The sequence below is a fragment of the Myxine glutinosa genome, unplaced genomic scaffold, assembly GCF_964187855.1.
Source record: "Myxine glutinosa unplaced genomic scaffold, kmMyxGlut1.1 SCAFFOLD_566, whole genome shotgun sequence".
Lineage (NCBI taxonomy): Eukaryota > Metazoa > Chordata > Myxini > Myxiniformes > Myxinidae > Myxine > Myxine glutinosa.
In genome coordinates, this window is record NW_027616663.1 from 173,592 (window position 1) to 189,372 (window position 15,781).

A 15,781-nucleotide genomic window follows, 5' to 3' on the forward strand; every position below is an offset into this window, starting at 1 on the left:
TCCACACTAATACAAGTGCAAAAGTGGTTTCCTGCACCAACACTAGTGCGAAAAGTGGTTTTTCAACACTAATACAAGTGCGAAAAGTGGTTTTTCAACACTAACACAAGTGCGAAAAGTGTTTTTTCCACACTAATACAAGTGCAAAAGTGGTTTCCTGCACCAACACAAGTGCGAAAAGTGGTTTTTCAACACTAACACAAGTGCGAAAAGTGGTTTTTCAACATTAACACAAGTGCGAAAAGTGGTTTTTCAACACTAACACAAGTGCGAAAAGTGTTTTTTCCACACTAATACAAATGCAAAAGTGGTTTCCTGCACCAACACAAGTGCGAAATGTGGTTTTTCAACACTAACACAAGTGCGAAAAGTGGTTTTTCAACACTAACACAAGTGCGGAAAGTGGTTTTTCAACACTATCACAAGTGCAAAAAGTGTTTTTTCCACACTAATACAAGTGCAAAAGTGGTTTCCTGCACCAACACAAGTGCGAAAAGTGGTTTTTAAACACTAACACAAGTGCGAAAAGTGGTTTTTCAACACTAACACAAGTGCGAAAAGTGGTTTTTCAACACTATCACAAGTGCAAAAAGTGTTTTTTCCACACTAATACAAGTGCAAAAGTGGTTTCCTGCACCAACACAAGTGCGAAAAGTGGTTTTTCAACACTAACACAAGTGCGAAAAGTGGTTTTTCAACACTAACACAAGTGCGAAAAGTGGTTTTTCAACACTAACACAAGTGTGAAAAGTGTTTTTTCCACAATAATACAAGTGAAAAAGTGGTTTCCTGCACCAACACAAGTGCGAAAAGTGGTTTTTCAACACTAACACAAGTGCAAAAAGTGGTTTTTCAACACTAACACAAGTGCGAAAAGTGGTTTTTCAACACTAACACAAGTGCGAAAAGTGTTTTTTCCACACTAATACAAGTGCAAAAGTGGTTTCCTGCACCAACACAAGTGCGAAAAGTGGTTTTTCAACACTAACACAAGTGCGAAAAGTGGTTTTTCAACACTAACACAAGTGTGAAAAGTGGTTTTTCAACACTAACACAAGTGCGAAAAGTGTTTTTTCCACACTAATACAAGTGCAAAAGTGGTTTCCTGCACCAACACAAGTGCGAAAAGTGGTTTTTCAACACTAACACAAGTGCGAAAAGTGGTTTTTCAACACTAACACAAGTGCGAAAAGTGGTTTTTCAACACTATCACAAGTGCAAAAAGTGTTTTTTCCACACTAACACAAGTGCGAAAAGTGGTTTTTCAACACTATCACAAGTGCAAAAAGTTTTTTTTCCACACTAATACAAGTGCAAAAGTGGTTTCCTGCACCAACACAAGTGCGAAAAGTGGTTTTTCAACACTAACACAAGTGCGAAAAGTGGTTTTTCAACACTAACACAAGTGCGAAAAGTGGTTTTTCAACACTATCACAAGTGCAAAAAGTGTTTTTTCCACACTAATACAAGTGCAAAAGTGGTTTCCTGCACCAACATAAGTGCGAAAAGTGGTTTTTCAACACTAACACAAGTGCAAAAAGTGGTTTTTCAACACTAACACAAGTGCGAAAAGTGGTTTTTCAACACTAACACAAGTGCGAAAAGTGTTTTTTCCACACTAATACAAGTGCAAAAGTGGTTTCCTGCACCAACCCAAGTGCGAAAAGTGGTTTTTCAACACTAACACAAGTGCGAAAAGTGGTTTGTCAACACTATCACAAGTGCAAAAAGTGTTTTTTCCACACTAATACAAGTGCAAAAGTGGTTTCCTGCACCAACACAAGTGCGAAAAGTGGTTTTTCAACACTATCACAAGTGCGAAAAGTGTTTTTTCCACACTAACACAAGTGCGAAAAGTGGTTTTTCAACACTAACACAAGTGCGAAAAGTGGTTTTTCAACACTAACACAAGTGCGAAAAGTGTTTTTTCCACACTAATACAAGTGCAAAAGTGGTTTCCTGCACCAACACAAGTGCGAAAAGTGGTTTTTCAACACTAACACAAGTGCGAAAAGTGGTTTTTCAACACTAACACAAGTGCGAAAAGTGGTTTTTCAACACTAACACAAGTGCGAAAAGTGGTTTTTCAATATTAACACAAGTGCGAAAAGTGGTTTTTCAACACTATCACAAGTGCAAAAAGTGGTTTTTCAACACTAACACAAGTGCAAAAAGTGGTTTTTCAACACTAACACAAGTGCGAAAAGTGTTTTTTCCACACTAATACAAGTGCAAAAGTGGTTTCCTGCACCAACACAAGTGCGAAAAGTGGTTTTTCAACACTAACACAAGTGCGAAAAGTGGTTTTTCAACACTATCACAAGTGCAAAAAGTGTTTTTTCCACACTAATACAAGTGCAAAAGTGGTTTCCTGCACTAACACAAGTGCAAAAAGTGGTTTTTCAACACTAACACAAGTGCGAAAAGTGTTTTTTCAACACTAACACAAGTGCGAAAAGTGGTTTTTCAACACCAACACAAGTTCGAAAAGTGTTTTTTCCACACTAATACAAGTGCAAAAGTGGTTTCCTGCACCAACACAAGTGTGAAAAGTGGTTTTTCAACACTAACACAAGTGCGAAAAGTGGTTTTTCAACACTAACACAAGTGCAAAAAGTGGTTTTTCAACACTATCACAAGTGCAAAAAGTGGGTTTTTCAACACTAACTCAAGTGCGAAAAGTGGTTTTTCAACACTAACACAAGTGCGAAAAGTGTTTTTTCCACACTAATACAAGTGCAAAAGTGGTTTCCTGCACCAACACAAGTGCGAAAAGTGGTTTTTCAACACTAACACAAGTGCGAAAAGTGGTTTTTCAACACTAACACAAGTGCGAAAAGTGGTTTTTCAACACTAACACAAGTGCGAAAAGTGTTTTTTCCACACTAATACAAGTGCAAAAGTGGTTTCCTGCACCAACACAAGTGCGAAAAGTGGTTTTTCAACACTAACACAAGTACGAAAAGTGGTTTTTCAACACTAACACAAGTGCGAAAAGTGTTTTTTCCGCACTAATACAAGTGCAAAAGTGGTTTCCTGCACCAACACTAGTGCGAAAAGTGGTTTTTCAACACTAACACAAGTGCGAAAAGTGGTTTTTCAACACTAACACAAGTGCGAAAAGTGTTTTTTCCACACTAATACAAGTGCAAAAGTAGTTTCCTGCACCAACACAAGTGCGAAAAGTGGTTTTTCAACACTATCACAAGTGCAAAAAGTGTTTTTTCCACACTAGTACAAGTGCAAAAGTGGTTTCCTGCACCAACACAAGTGCGAAAAGTGGTTTTTCAACACTAACACAAGTGCGAAAAGTGGTTTTTCAACACTGACACAAGTGCGAAAAGTGGTTTTTCAACACTAACACAAGTGCGAAAAGTGTTTTTTCCACATTAATACAAGTGCAAAAGTGGTTTCCTGCACCAACACAAGTGCAAAAGTGGTTTCCTGCACCAACACAAGTGCGAAAAGTGGTTTTTCAACACTAACACAAGTGCGAAAAGTGTTTTTTCCACACTAACACAAGTGCGAAAAGTGGTTTTTAAACACTAACACAAGTGCGAAAAGTGGTTTTTCAACACTAACACAAGTGCGAAAAGTGGTTTTTCAACACTATCACAAGTGCAAAAAGTGTTTTTTCCACACTAATACAAGTGCAAAAGTGGTTTCCTGCACCAACACAAGTGCGAAAAGTGGTTTTTCAACACTAACACAAGTGCGAAAAGTGGTTTTTCAACACTAACACAAGAGTGAAAAGTGTTTTTTCCACAATAATACAAGTGAAAAAGTGGTTTCCTGCACCAACACAAGTGCGAAAAGTGGTTTTTCAACACTAACACAAGTGCAAAAAGTGGTTTTTCAACACTAACACAAGTGCGAAAAGTGGTTTTTCAACACTAACACAAGTGCGAAAAGTGTTTTTTCCACACTAATACAAGTGCAAAAGTGGTTTCCTGCACCAACACAAGTGCGAAAAGTGGTTTTTCAACACTAACACAAGTGCGAAAAGTGGTTTTTCAACACTAACACAAGTGTGAAAAGTGGTTTTTCAACACTAACACAAGTGCGAAAAGTGTTTTTTCCACACTAATACAAGTGCAAAAGTGGTTTCCTGCACCAATACAAGTGCGAAAAGTGGTTTTTCAACACTAACACAAGTGCGAAAAGTGGTTTTTCAACACTAACACAAGTGCGAAAAGTGGTTTTTCAACACTATCACAAGTGCAAAAAGTGTTTTTTCCACACTAACACAAGTGCGAAAAGTGGTTTTTCAACACTATCACAAGTGCAAAAAGTTTTTTTTCCACACTAATACAAGTGCAAAAGTGGTTTCCTGCACCAACACAAGTGCGAAAAGTGGTTTTTCAACACTAACACAAGTGCGAAAAGTGGTTTTTCAACACTAACACAAGTGCGAAAAGTGGTTTTTCAACACTATCACAAGTGCAAAAAGTGTTTTTTCCACACTAATACAAGTGCAAAAGTGGTTTCCTGCACCAACATAAGTGCGAAAAGTGGTTTTTCAACACTAACACAAGTGCAAAAAGTGGTTTTTCAACACTAACACAAGTGCGAAAAGTGGTTTTTCAACACTAACACAAGTGCGAAAAGTGTTTTTTCCACACTAATACAAGTGCAAAAGTGGTTTCCTGCACCAACCCAAGTGCGAAAAGTGGTTTTTCAACACTAACACAAGTGCGAAAAGTGGTTTTTCAACACTATCACAAGTGCAAAAAGTGTTTTTTCCACACTAATACAAGTGCAAAAGTGGTTTCCTGCACCAACACAAGTGCGAAAAGTGGTTTTTCAACACTATCACAAGTGCGAAAAGTGTTTTTTCCACACTAACACAAGTGCGAAAAGTGTTTTTTCAACACTAACACAAGTGCGAAAAGTGGTTTTTCAACACTAACACAAGTGCGAAAAGTGTTTTTTCCACACTAATACAAGTGCAAAAGTGGTTTCCTGCACCAACACAAGTGCGAAAAGTGGTTTTTCAACACTAACACAAGTGCGAAAAGTGGTTTTTCAACACTAACACAAGTGCGAAAAGTGGTTTTTCAACACTAACACAAGTGCGAAAAGTGGTTTTTCAACATTAACACAAGTGCGAAAAGTGGTTTTTCAACACTATCACAAGTGCAAAAAGTGGTTTTTCAACACTAACACAAGTGCGAAAAGTGGTTTTTCAACACTAACACAAGTGCGAAAAGTGTTTTTTCCACACTAATACAAGTGCAAAAGTGGTTTCCTGCACCAACACAAGTGCGAAAAGTGGTTTTTCAACACTAACACAAGTGCGAAAAGTGGTTTTTCAACACTATCACAAGTGCAAAAAGTGTTTTTTCCACACTAATACAAGTGCAAAAGTGGTTTCCTGCACTAACACAAGTGCAAAAAGTGGTTTTTCAACACTAACACAAGTGCGAAAAGTGTTTTTTCAACACTAACACAAGTGCGAAAAGTGGTTTTTCAACACCAACACAAGTTCGAAAAGTGTTTTTTCCACACTAATACAAGTGCAAAAGTGGTTTCCTGCACCAACACAAGTGTGAAAAGTGGTTTTTCAACACTAACACAAGTGCGAAAAGTGGTTTTTCAACACTAACACAAGTGCGAAAAGTGGTTTTTCAACACTATCACAAGTGCAAAAAGTGGTTTTTCAACACTAACTCAAGTGCGAAAAGTGGTTTTTCAACACTAACACAAGTGCGAAAAGTGTTTTTTCCACACTAATACAAGTGCAAAAGTGGTTTCCTGCACCAACACAAGTGCGAAAAGTGGTTTTTCAACACTAACACAAGTGCGAAAAGTTGTTTTTCAACACTAACACAAGTGTGAAAAGTGGTTTTTCAACACTAACACAAGTGCGAAAAGTGTTTTTTCCACACTAATACAAGTGCAAAAGTGGTTTCCTGCACCAACACAAGTGCGAAAAGTGGTTTTTCAACACTAACACAAGTACGAAAAGTGGTTTTTCAACACTAACACAAGTGCGAAAAGTGTTTTTTCCACACTAATACAAGTGCAAAAGTGGTTTCCTGCACCAACACTAGTGCGAAAAGTGGTTTTTCAACACTAACACAAGTGCGAAAAGTGGTTTTTCAACACTAACACAAGTGCGAAAAGTGTTTTTTCCACACTAATACAAGTGCAAAAGTAGTTTCCTGCACCAACACAAGTGCGAAATGTGGTTTTTCAACACTATCACAAGTGCAAAAAGTGTTTTTTCCACACTAGTACAAGTGCAAAAGTGGTTTCCTGCACCAACACAAGTGCGAAAAGTGGTTTTTCAACACTAACACAAGTGCGAAAAGTGGTTTTTCAACACTGACACAAGTGCGAAAAGTGGTTTTTCAACACTAACACAAGTGCGAAAAGTGTTTTTTCCACATTAATACAAGTGCAAAAGTGGTTTCCTGCACCAACACAAGTGCGAAAAGTGGTTTTTCAACACTAATACAAGTGCGAAATGTGTTTTTTCAACACTAACACAAGTGCGAAAAGTGGTTTTTCAACACTAACACAAGTGCGAAAAGTGTTTTTTCCACACTAATACAAGTGCAAAAGTGGTTTCCTGCACCAACACAAGTGCGAAAAGTGGTTTTTCAACACTAACACAAGTGCGAAAAGTGTTTTTTCCACACTAACACAAGTGCGAAAAGTGGTTTTTCAACACTAACACAAGTGTGAAAAGTGGTTTTTCAACACTATCACAAGTGCAAAAAGTGGTTTTTCAACACTAACTCAAGTGCGAAAAGTGGTTTTTCAACACTAACACATGTGCGAAAAGTGTTTTTTCCACACTAATACAAGTGCAAAAGTGGTTTCCTGCACCAACACAAGTGCGAAAAGTGGTTTTTCAACACTAACACAAGTACGAAAAGTGGTTTTTCAACATTAACACAAGTGCGAAAAGTGGTTTTTCAACACTAACACAAGTGCGAAAAGTGTTTTTTCCACACTAATACAAATGCAAAAGTGGTTTCCTGCACCAACACAAGTGCGAAAAGTGGTTTTTCAACACTAACAGAAGTGCGAAAAGTGGTTTTTCAACACTAACACAAGTGCGGAAAGTGGTTTTTCAACACTATCACAAGTGCAAAAAGTGTTTTTTCCACACTAATACAAGTGCAAAAGTGGTTTCCTGCACCAACACAAGTGCGAAAAGTGGTTTTTAAACACTAACACAAGTGCGAAAAGTGGTTTTTCAACACTAACACAAGTGCGAAAAGTGGTTTTTCAACACTATCACAAGTGCAAAAAGTGTTTTTTCCACACTAATACAAGTGCAAAAGTGGTTTCCTGCACCAACACAAGTGCGAAAAGTGGTTTTTCAACACTAACACAAGTGCGAAAAGTGGTTTTTCAACACTAACACAAGTGCGAAAAGTGGTTTTTCAACACTAACACAAGTGTGAAAAGTGTTTTTTCCACAATAATACAAGTGAAAAAGTGGTTTCCTGCACCAACACAAGTGCGAAAAGTGGTTTTTCAACACTAACACAAGTGCAAAAAGTGGTTTTTCAACACTAACACAAGTGCGAAAAGTGGTTTTTCAACACTAACACAAGTGCGAAAAGTGTTTTTTCCACACTAATACAAGTGCAAAAGTGGTTTCCTGCACCAACACAAGTGCGAAAAGTGGTTTTTCAACACTAACACAAGTGCGAAAAGTGGTTTTTCAACACTAACACAAGTGTGAAAAGTGGTTTTTCAACACTAACACAAGTGCGAAAAGTGTTTTTTCCACACTAATACAAGTGCAAAAGTGGTTTCCTGCACCAACACAAGTGCGAAAAGTGGTTTTTCAACACTAACACAAGTGCGAAAAGTGGTTTTTCAACACTAACACAAGTGCGAAAAGTGGTTTTTCAACACTATCACAAGTGCAAAAAGTGTTTTTTCCACACTAACACAAGTGCGAAAAGTGGTTTTTCAACACTATCACAAGTGCAAAAAGTTTTTTTTCCACACTAATACAAGTGCAAAAGTGGTTTCCTGCACCAACACAAGTGCGAAAAGTGGTTTTTCAACACTAACACAAGTGCGAAAAGTGGTTTTTCAACACTAACACAAGTGCGAAAAGTGGTTTTTCAACACTATCACAAGTGCAAAAAGTGTTTTTTCCACACTAATACAAGTGCAAAAGTGGTTTCCTGCACCAACATAAGTGCGAAAAGTGGTTTTTCAACACTAACACAAGTGCAAAAAGTGGTTTTTCAACACTAACACAAGTGCGAAAAGTGGTTTTTCAACACTAACACAAGTGCGAAAAGTGTTTTTTCCACACTAATACAAGTGCAAAAGTGGTTTCCTGCACCAACCCAAGTGCGAAAAGTGGTTTTTCAACACTAACACAAGTGCGAAAAGTGGTTTTTCAACACTATCACAAGTGCAAAAAGTGTTTTTTCCACACTAATACAAGTGCAAAAGTGGTTTCCTGCACCAACACAAGTGCGAAAAGTGGTTTTTCAACACTATCACAAGTGCGAAAAGTGTTTTTTCCACACTAACACAAGTGCGAAAAGTGGTTTTTCAACACTAACACAAGTGCGAAAAGTGGTTTTTCAACACTAACACAAGTGCGAAAAGTGTTTTTTCCACACTAATACAAGTGCAAAAGTGGTTTCCTGCACCAACACAAGTGCGAAAAGTGGTTTTTCAACACTAACACAAGTGCGAAAAGTGGTTTTTCAACACTAACACAAGTGCGAAAAGTGGTTTTTCAACACTAACACAAGTGCGAAAAGTGGTTTTTCAACATTAACACAAGTGCGAAAAGTGGTTTTTCAACACTAACACAAGTACGAAAAGTGGTTTTTCAACACTAACACAAGTGCGAAAAGTGTTTTTTCCACACTAATACAAGTGCAAAAGTGGTTTCCTGCACCAACACTAGTGCGAAAAGTGGTTTTTCAACACTAACACAAGTGCGAAAAGTGTTTTTTCCACACTAATACAAGTGCAAAAGTGGTTTCCTGCACCAAAACAAGTGCGAAAAGTGGTTTTTCAACACTATCACAAGTGCAAAAAGTGTTTTTTCCACACTAGTACAAGTGCAAAAGTGGTTTCCTGCACCAACACAAGTGCGAAAAGTGGTTTTTCAACACTAACACAAGTTCGAAAAGTGGTTTTTCAACACCAACACAAGTTCGAAAAGTGTTTTTTCCACACTAATACAAGTGCAAAAGTGGTTTCCTGCACCAACACAAGTGTGAAAAGTGGTTTTTCAACACTAACACAAGTGCGAAAAGTGGTTTTTCAACACTAACACAAGTGCGAAAAGTGGTTTTTCAACACTATCACAAGTGCAAAAAGTGGTTTTTCAACACTAACTCAAGTGCGAAAAGTGGTTTTTCAACACTAACACAAGTGCGAAAAGTGTTTTTTCCACACTAATACAAGTGCAAAAGTGGTTTCCTGCACCAACACAAGTGCGAAAAGTGGTTTTTCAACACTAACACAAGTGCGAAAAGTGGTTTTTCAACACTAACACAAGTGCAAAAAGTGGTTTTTCAACACTAACACAAGTGCGAAAAGTGTTTTTTCCACACTAATACAAGTGCAAAAGTGGTTTCCTGCACCAACACAAGTGCGAAAAGTGGTTTTTCAACACTAACACAAGTACGAAAAGTGGTTTTTCAACACTAACACAAGTGCGAAAAGTGTTTTTTCCACACTAATACAAGTGCAAAAGTGGTTTCCTGCACCAAAACAAGTGCGAAAAGTGGTTTTTCAACACTATCACAAGTGCAAAAAGTGTTTTTTCCACACTAGTACAAGTGCAAAAGTGGTTTCCTGCACCAACACAAGTGCGAAAAGTGGTTTTTCAACACTAACACAAGTTCGAAAAGTGGTTTTTCAACACCAACACAAGTTCAAAAAGTGTTTTTTCCACACTAATACAAGTGCAAAAGTGGTTTCCTGCACCAACACAAGTGTGAAAAGTGGTTTTTCAACACTAACACAAGTGCGAAAAGTGGTTTTTCAACACTAACACAAGTGCGAAAAGTGGTTTTTCAACACTATCACAAGTGCAAAAAGTGGTTTTTCAACACTAACTCAAGTGCGAAAAGTGGTTTTTCAACACTAACACAAGTGCGAAAAGTGTTTTTTCCACACTAATACAAGTGCAAAAGTGGTTTCCTGCACCAACACAAGTGCGAAAAGTGGTTTTTCAACACTAACACAAGTGCGAAAAGTGTTTTTTCCACACTAATACAAGTGCAAAAGTGGTTTCCTGCACCAACACTAGTGCGAAAAGTGGTTTTTCAACACTAACACAAGTGCGAAAAGTGGTTTTTCAACACTAACACAAGTGCGAAAAGTGTTTTTTCCACACTAATACAAGTGCAAAAGTGGTTTCCTGCACCAACACAAGTGCGAAAAGTGGTTTTTCAACACTATCACAAGTGCAAAAAGTGTTTTTTCCACACTAGTACAAGTGCAAAAGTGGTTTCCTGCACCAACACAAGTGCGAAAAGTGGTTTTTCAACACTAACACAAGTGCGAAAAGTGGTTTTTCAACACTGACACAAGTGCGAAAAGTGGTTTTTCAACACTAACACAAGTGCGAAAAGTGTTTTTTCCACATTAATACAAGTGCAAAAGTGGTTTCCTGCACCAACACAAGTGCGAAAAGTGGTTTTTCAACACTAATACAAGTGCGAAAAGTGTTTTTTCAACACTAACACAAGTGCGAAAAGTGGTTTTTCAACACTAACACAAGTGCGAAAAGTGTTTTTTCCACACTAATACAAGTGCAAAAGTGGTTTCCTGCACCAACACAAGTGCGAAAAGTGGTTTTTCAACACTAACATAAGTGCGAAAAGTGGTTTTTCAACACTAACACAAGTGCAAAAAGTGTTTTTTCCACACTAACACAAGTGCGAAAAGTGGTTTTTCAACACTAACACAAGTGCGAAAAGTGGTTTTTCAACACTATCACAAGTGCAAAAAGTGGTTTTTCAACACTAACTCAAGTGCGAAAAGTGGTTTTTCAACACTAACACATGTGCGAAAAGTGTTTTTTCCACACTAATACAAGTGCAAAAGTGGTTTCCTGCACCAACACAAGTGCGAAAAGTGGTTTTTCAACACTAACACAAGTACGAAAAGTGGTTTTTCAACACTAACACAAGTGCGAAAAGTGTTTTTTCCACACTAATACAAGTGCAAAAGTGGTTTCCTGCACCAACACTAGTGCGAAAAGTGGTTTTTCAACACTAATACAAGTGCGAAAAGTGGTTTTTCAACACTAACACAAGGGCGAAAAGTGTTTTTTCCACACTAATACAAGTGCAAAAGTGGTTTCCTGCACCAAAACAAGTGCGAAAAGTGGTTTTTCAACACTATCACAAGTGCAAAAAGTGTTTTTTCCACACTAGTACAAGTGCAAAAGTGGTTTCCTGCACCAACACAAGTGCGAAAAGTGGTTTTTCAACACTAACACAAGTTCGAAAAGTGGTTTTTCAACACCAACACAAGTTCGAAAAGTGTTTTTTCCACACTAATACAAGTGCAAAAGTGGTTTCCTGCACCAACACAAGTGTGAAAAGTGGTTTTTCAACACTAACACAAGTGCGAAAAGTGGTTTTTCAACACTAACACAAGTGCGAAAAGTGGTTTTTCAACACTATCACAAGTGCAAAAAGTGGTTTTTCAACACTAACTCAAGTGCGAAAAGTGGTTTTTCAACACTAACACAAGTGCGAAAAGTGTTTTTTCCACACTAATACAAGTGCAAAAGTGGTTTCCTGCACCAACACAAGTGCGAAAAGTGGTTTTTCAACACTAACACAAGTGCGAAAAGTGGTTTTTCAACACTAACACAAGTGCAAAAAGTGGTTTTTCAACACTAACACAAGTGCGAAAAGTGTTTTTTCCACACTAATACAAGTGCAAAAGTGGTTTCCTGCACCAACACAAGTGCGAAAAGTGGTTTTTCAACACTAACACAAGTACGAAAAGTGGTTTTTCAACACTAACACAAGTGCGAAAAGTGTTTTTTCCACACTAATACAAGTGCAAAAGTGGTTTCCTGCACCAAAACAAGTGCGAAAAGTGGTTTTTCAACACTATCACAAGTGCAAAAAGTGTTTTTTCCACACTAGTACAAGTGCAAAAGTGGTTTCCTGCACCAACACAAGTGCGAAAAGTGGTTTTTCAACACTAACACAAGTTCGAAAAGTGGTTTTTCAACACCAACACAAGTTCAAAAAGTGTTTTTTCCACACTAATACAAGTGCAAAAGTGGTTTCCTGCACCAACACAAGTGTGAAAAGTGGTTTTTCAACACTAACACAAGTGCGAAAAGTGGTTTTTCAACACTAACACAAGTGCGAAAAGTGGTTTTTCAACACTATCACAAGTGCAAAAAGTGGTTTTTCAACACTAACTCAAGTGCGAAAAGTGGTTTTTCAACACTAACACAAGTGCGAAAAGTGTTTTTTCCACACTAATACAAGTGCAAAAGTGGTTTCCTGCACCAACACAAGTGCGAAAAGTGGTTTTTCAACACTAACACAAGTGCGAAAAGTGTTTTTTCCACACTAATACAAGTGCAAAAGTGGTTTCCTGCACCAACACTAGTGCGAAAAGTGGTTTTTCAACACTAACACAAGTGCGAAAAGTGGTTTTTCAACACTAACACAAGTGCGAAAAGTGTTTTTTCCACACTAATACAAGTGCAAAAGTGGTTTCCTGCACCAACACAAGTGCGAAAAGTGGTTTTTCAACACTATCACAAGTGCAAAAAGTGTTTTTTCCACACTAGTACAAGTGCAAAAGTGGTTTCCTGCACCAACACAAGTGCGAAAAGTGGTTTTTCAACACTAACACAAGTGCGAAAAGTGGTTTTTCAACACTGACACAAGTGCGAAAAGTGGTTTTTCAACACTAACACAAGTGCGAAAAGTGTTTTTTCCACATTAATACAAGTGCAAAAGTGGTTTCCTGCACCAACACAAGTGCGAAAAGTGGTTTTTCAACACTAATACAAGTGCGAAAAGTGTTTTTTCAACACTAACACAAGTGCGAAAAGTGGTTTTTCAACACTAACACAAGTGCGAAAAGTGTTTTTTCCACACTAATACAAGTGCAAAAGTGGTTTCCTGCACCAACACAAGTGCGAAAAGTGGTTTTTCAACACTAACATAAGTGCGAAAAGTGGTTTTTCAACACTAACACAAGTGCAAAAAGTGTTTTTTCCACACTAACACAAGTGCGAAAAGTGGTTTTTCAACACTAACACAAGTGCGAAAAGTGGTTTTTCAACACTATCACAAGTGCAAAAAGTGGTTTTTCAACACTAACTCAAGTGCGAAAAGTGGTTTTTCAACACTAACACATGTGCGAAAAGTGTTTTTTCCACACTAATACAAGTGCAAAAGTGGTTTCCTGCACCAACACAAGTGCGAAAAGTGGTTTTTCAACACTAACACAAGTACGAAAAGTGGTTTTTCAACACTAACACAAGTGCGAAAAGTGTTTTTTCCACACTAATACAAGTGCAAAAGTGGTTTCCTGCACCAACACTAGTGCGAAAAGTGGTTTTTCAACACTAATACAAGTGCGAAAAGTGGTTTTTCAACACTAACACAAGGGCGAAAAGTGTTTTTTCCACAATAATACAAGTGCAAAAGTGGTTTCCTGCACCAACACAAGTGCGAAAAGTGGTTTTTCAACACTAACACAAGTGCGAAAAGTGGTTTTTCAACACTAACACAAGTGCGAAAAGTGTTTTTTCCACACTAATACAAGTGCAAAAGTGGTTTCCTGCACCAACACAAGTGCGAAAAGTGGTTTTTCAACACTAACACAAGTGCGAAAAGTGTTTTTTCCACACTAACACAAGTGCGAAAAGTGGTTTTTCAACACTAACACAAGTGCGAAAAGTGGTTTTTCAACACTATCACAAGTGCAAAAAGTGGTTTTTCAACACTAACTCAAGTGCGAAAAGTGGTTTTTCAACACTAACACATGTGCGAAAAGTGTTTTTTCCACACTAATACAAGTGCAAAAGTGGTTTCCTGCACCAACACAAGTGCGAAAAGTGGTTTTTCAACACTAACACAAGTACGAAAAGTGGTTTTTCAACATTAACACAAGTGCGAAAAGTGGTTTTTCAACACTAACACAAGTGCGAAAAGTGTTTTTTCCACACTAATACAAATGCAAAAGTGGTTTCCTGCACCAACACAAGTGCGAAAAGTGGTTTTTCAACACTAACACCAGTGCGAAAAGTGGTTTTTCAACACTAACACAAGTGCGGAAAGTGGTTTTTCAACACTATCACAAGTGCAAAAAGTGTTTTTTCCACACTAATACAAGTGCAAAAGTGGTTTCCTGCACCAACACAAGTGCGAAAAGTGGTTTTTAAACACTAACACAAGTGCGAAAAGTGGTTTTTCAACACTAACACAAGTGCGAAAAGTGGTTTTTCAACACTATCACAAGTGCAAAAAGTGTTTTTTCCACACTAATACAAGTGCAAAAGTGGTTTCCTGCACCAACACAAGTGCGAAAAGTGGTTTTTCAACACTAACACAAGTGCGAAAAGTGGTTTTTCAACACTAACACAAGTGCGAAAAGTGGTTTTTCAACACTAACACAAGTGTGAAAAGTGTTTTTTCCACAATAATACAAGTGAAAAAGTGGTTTCCTGCACCAACACAAGTGCGAAAAGTGGTTTTTCAACACTAACACAAGTGCAAAAAGTGGTTTTTCAACACTAACACAAGTGCGAAAAGTGGTTTTTCAACACTAACACAAGTGCGAAAAGTGTTTTTTCCACACTAATACAAGTGCAAAAGTGGTTTCCTGCACCAACACAAGTGCGAAAAGTGGTTTTTCAACACTAACACAAGTGCGAAAAGTGGTTTTTCAACACTAACACAAGTGTGAAAAGTGGTTTTTCAACACTAACACAAGTGCGAAAAGTGTTTTTTCCACACTAATACAAGTGCAAAAGTGGTTTCCTGCTCCAACACAAGTGCGAAAAGTGGTTTTTCAACACTAACACAAGTGCGAAAAGTGGTTTTTCAACACTAACACAAGTGCGAAAAGTGGTTTTTCAACACTATCACAAGTGCAAAAAGTGTTTTTTCCACACTAACACAAGTGCGAAAAGTGGTTTTTCAACACTATCACAAGTGCAAAAAGTTTTTTTTCCACACTAATACAAGTGCAAAAGTGGTTTCCTGCACCAACACAAGTGCGAAAAGTGGTTTTTCAACACTAACACAAGTGCGAAAAGTGGTTTTTCAACACTAACACAAGTGCGAAAAGTGGTTTTTCAACACTATCACAAGTGCAAAAAGTGTTTTTTCCACACTAATACAAGTGCAAAAGTGGTTTCCTGCACCAACATAAGTGCGAAAAGTGGTTTTTCAACACTAACACAAGTGCAAAAAGTGGTTTTTCAACACTAACACAAGTGCGAAAAGTGGTTTTTCAACACTAACACAAGTGCGAAAAGTGTTTTTTCCACACTAATACAAGTGCAAAAGTGGTTTCCTGCACCAACCCAAGTGCGAAAAGTGGTTTTTCAACACTAACACAAGTGCGAAAAGTGTTTTTTCCACACTAATACAAGTGCAAAAGTGGTTTCCTGCACCAACACAAGTGCGAAAAGTGGTTTTTCAACACTAACACAAGTGCGAAAAGTGGTTTTTCAACACTAACACAAGTGCGAAAAGTGGTTTTTCAACACTAACACAAGTGCGAAAAGTGGTTTTTCAACATTAACACAAGTGCGAAAAGTGGTTTTTCAACACTATCA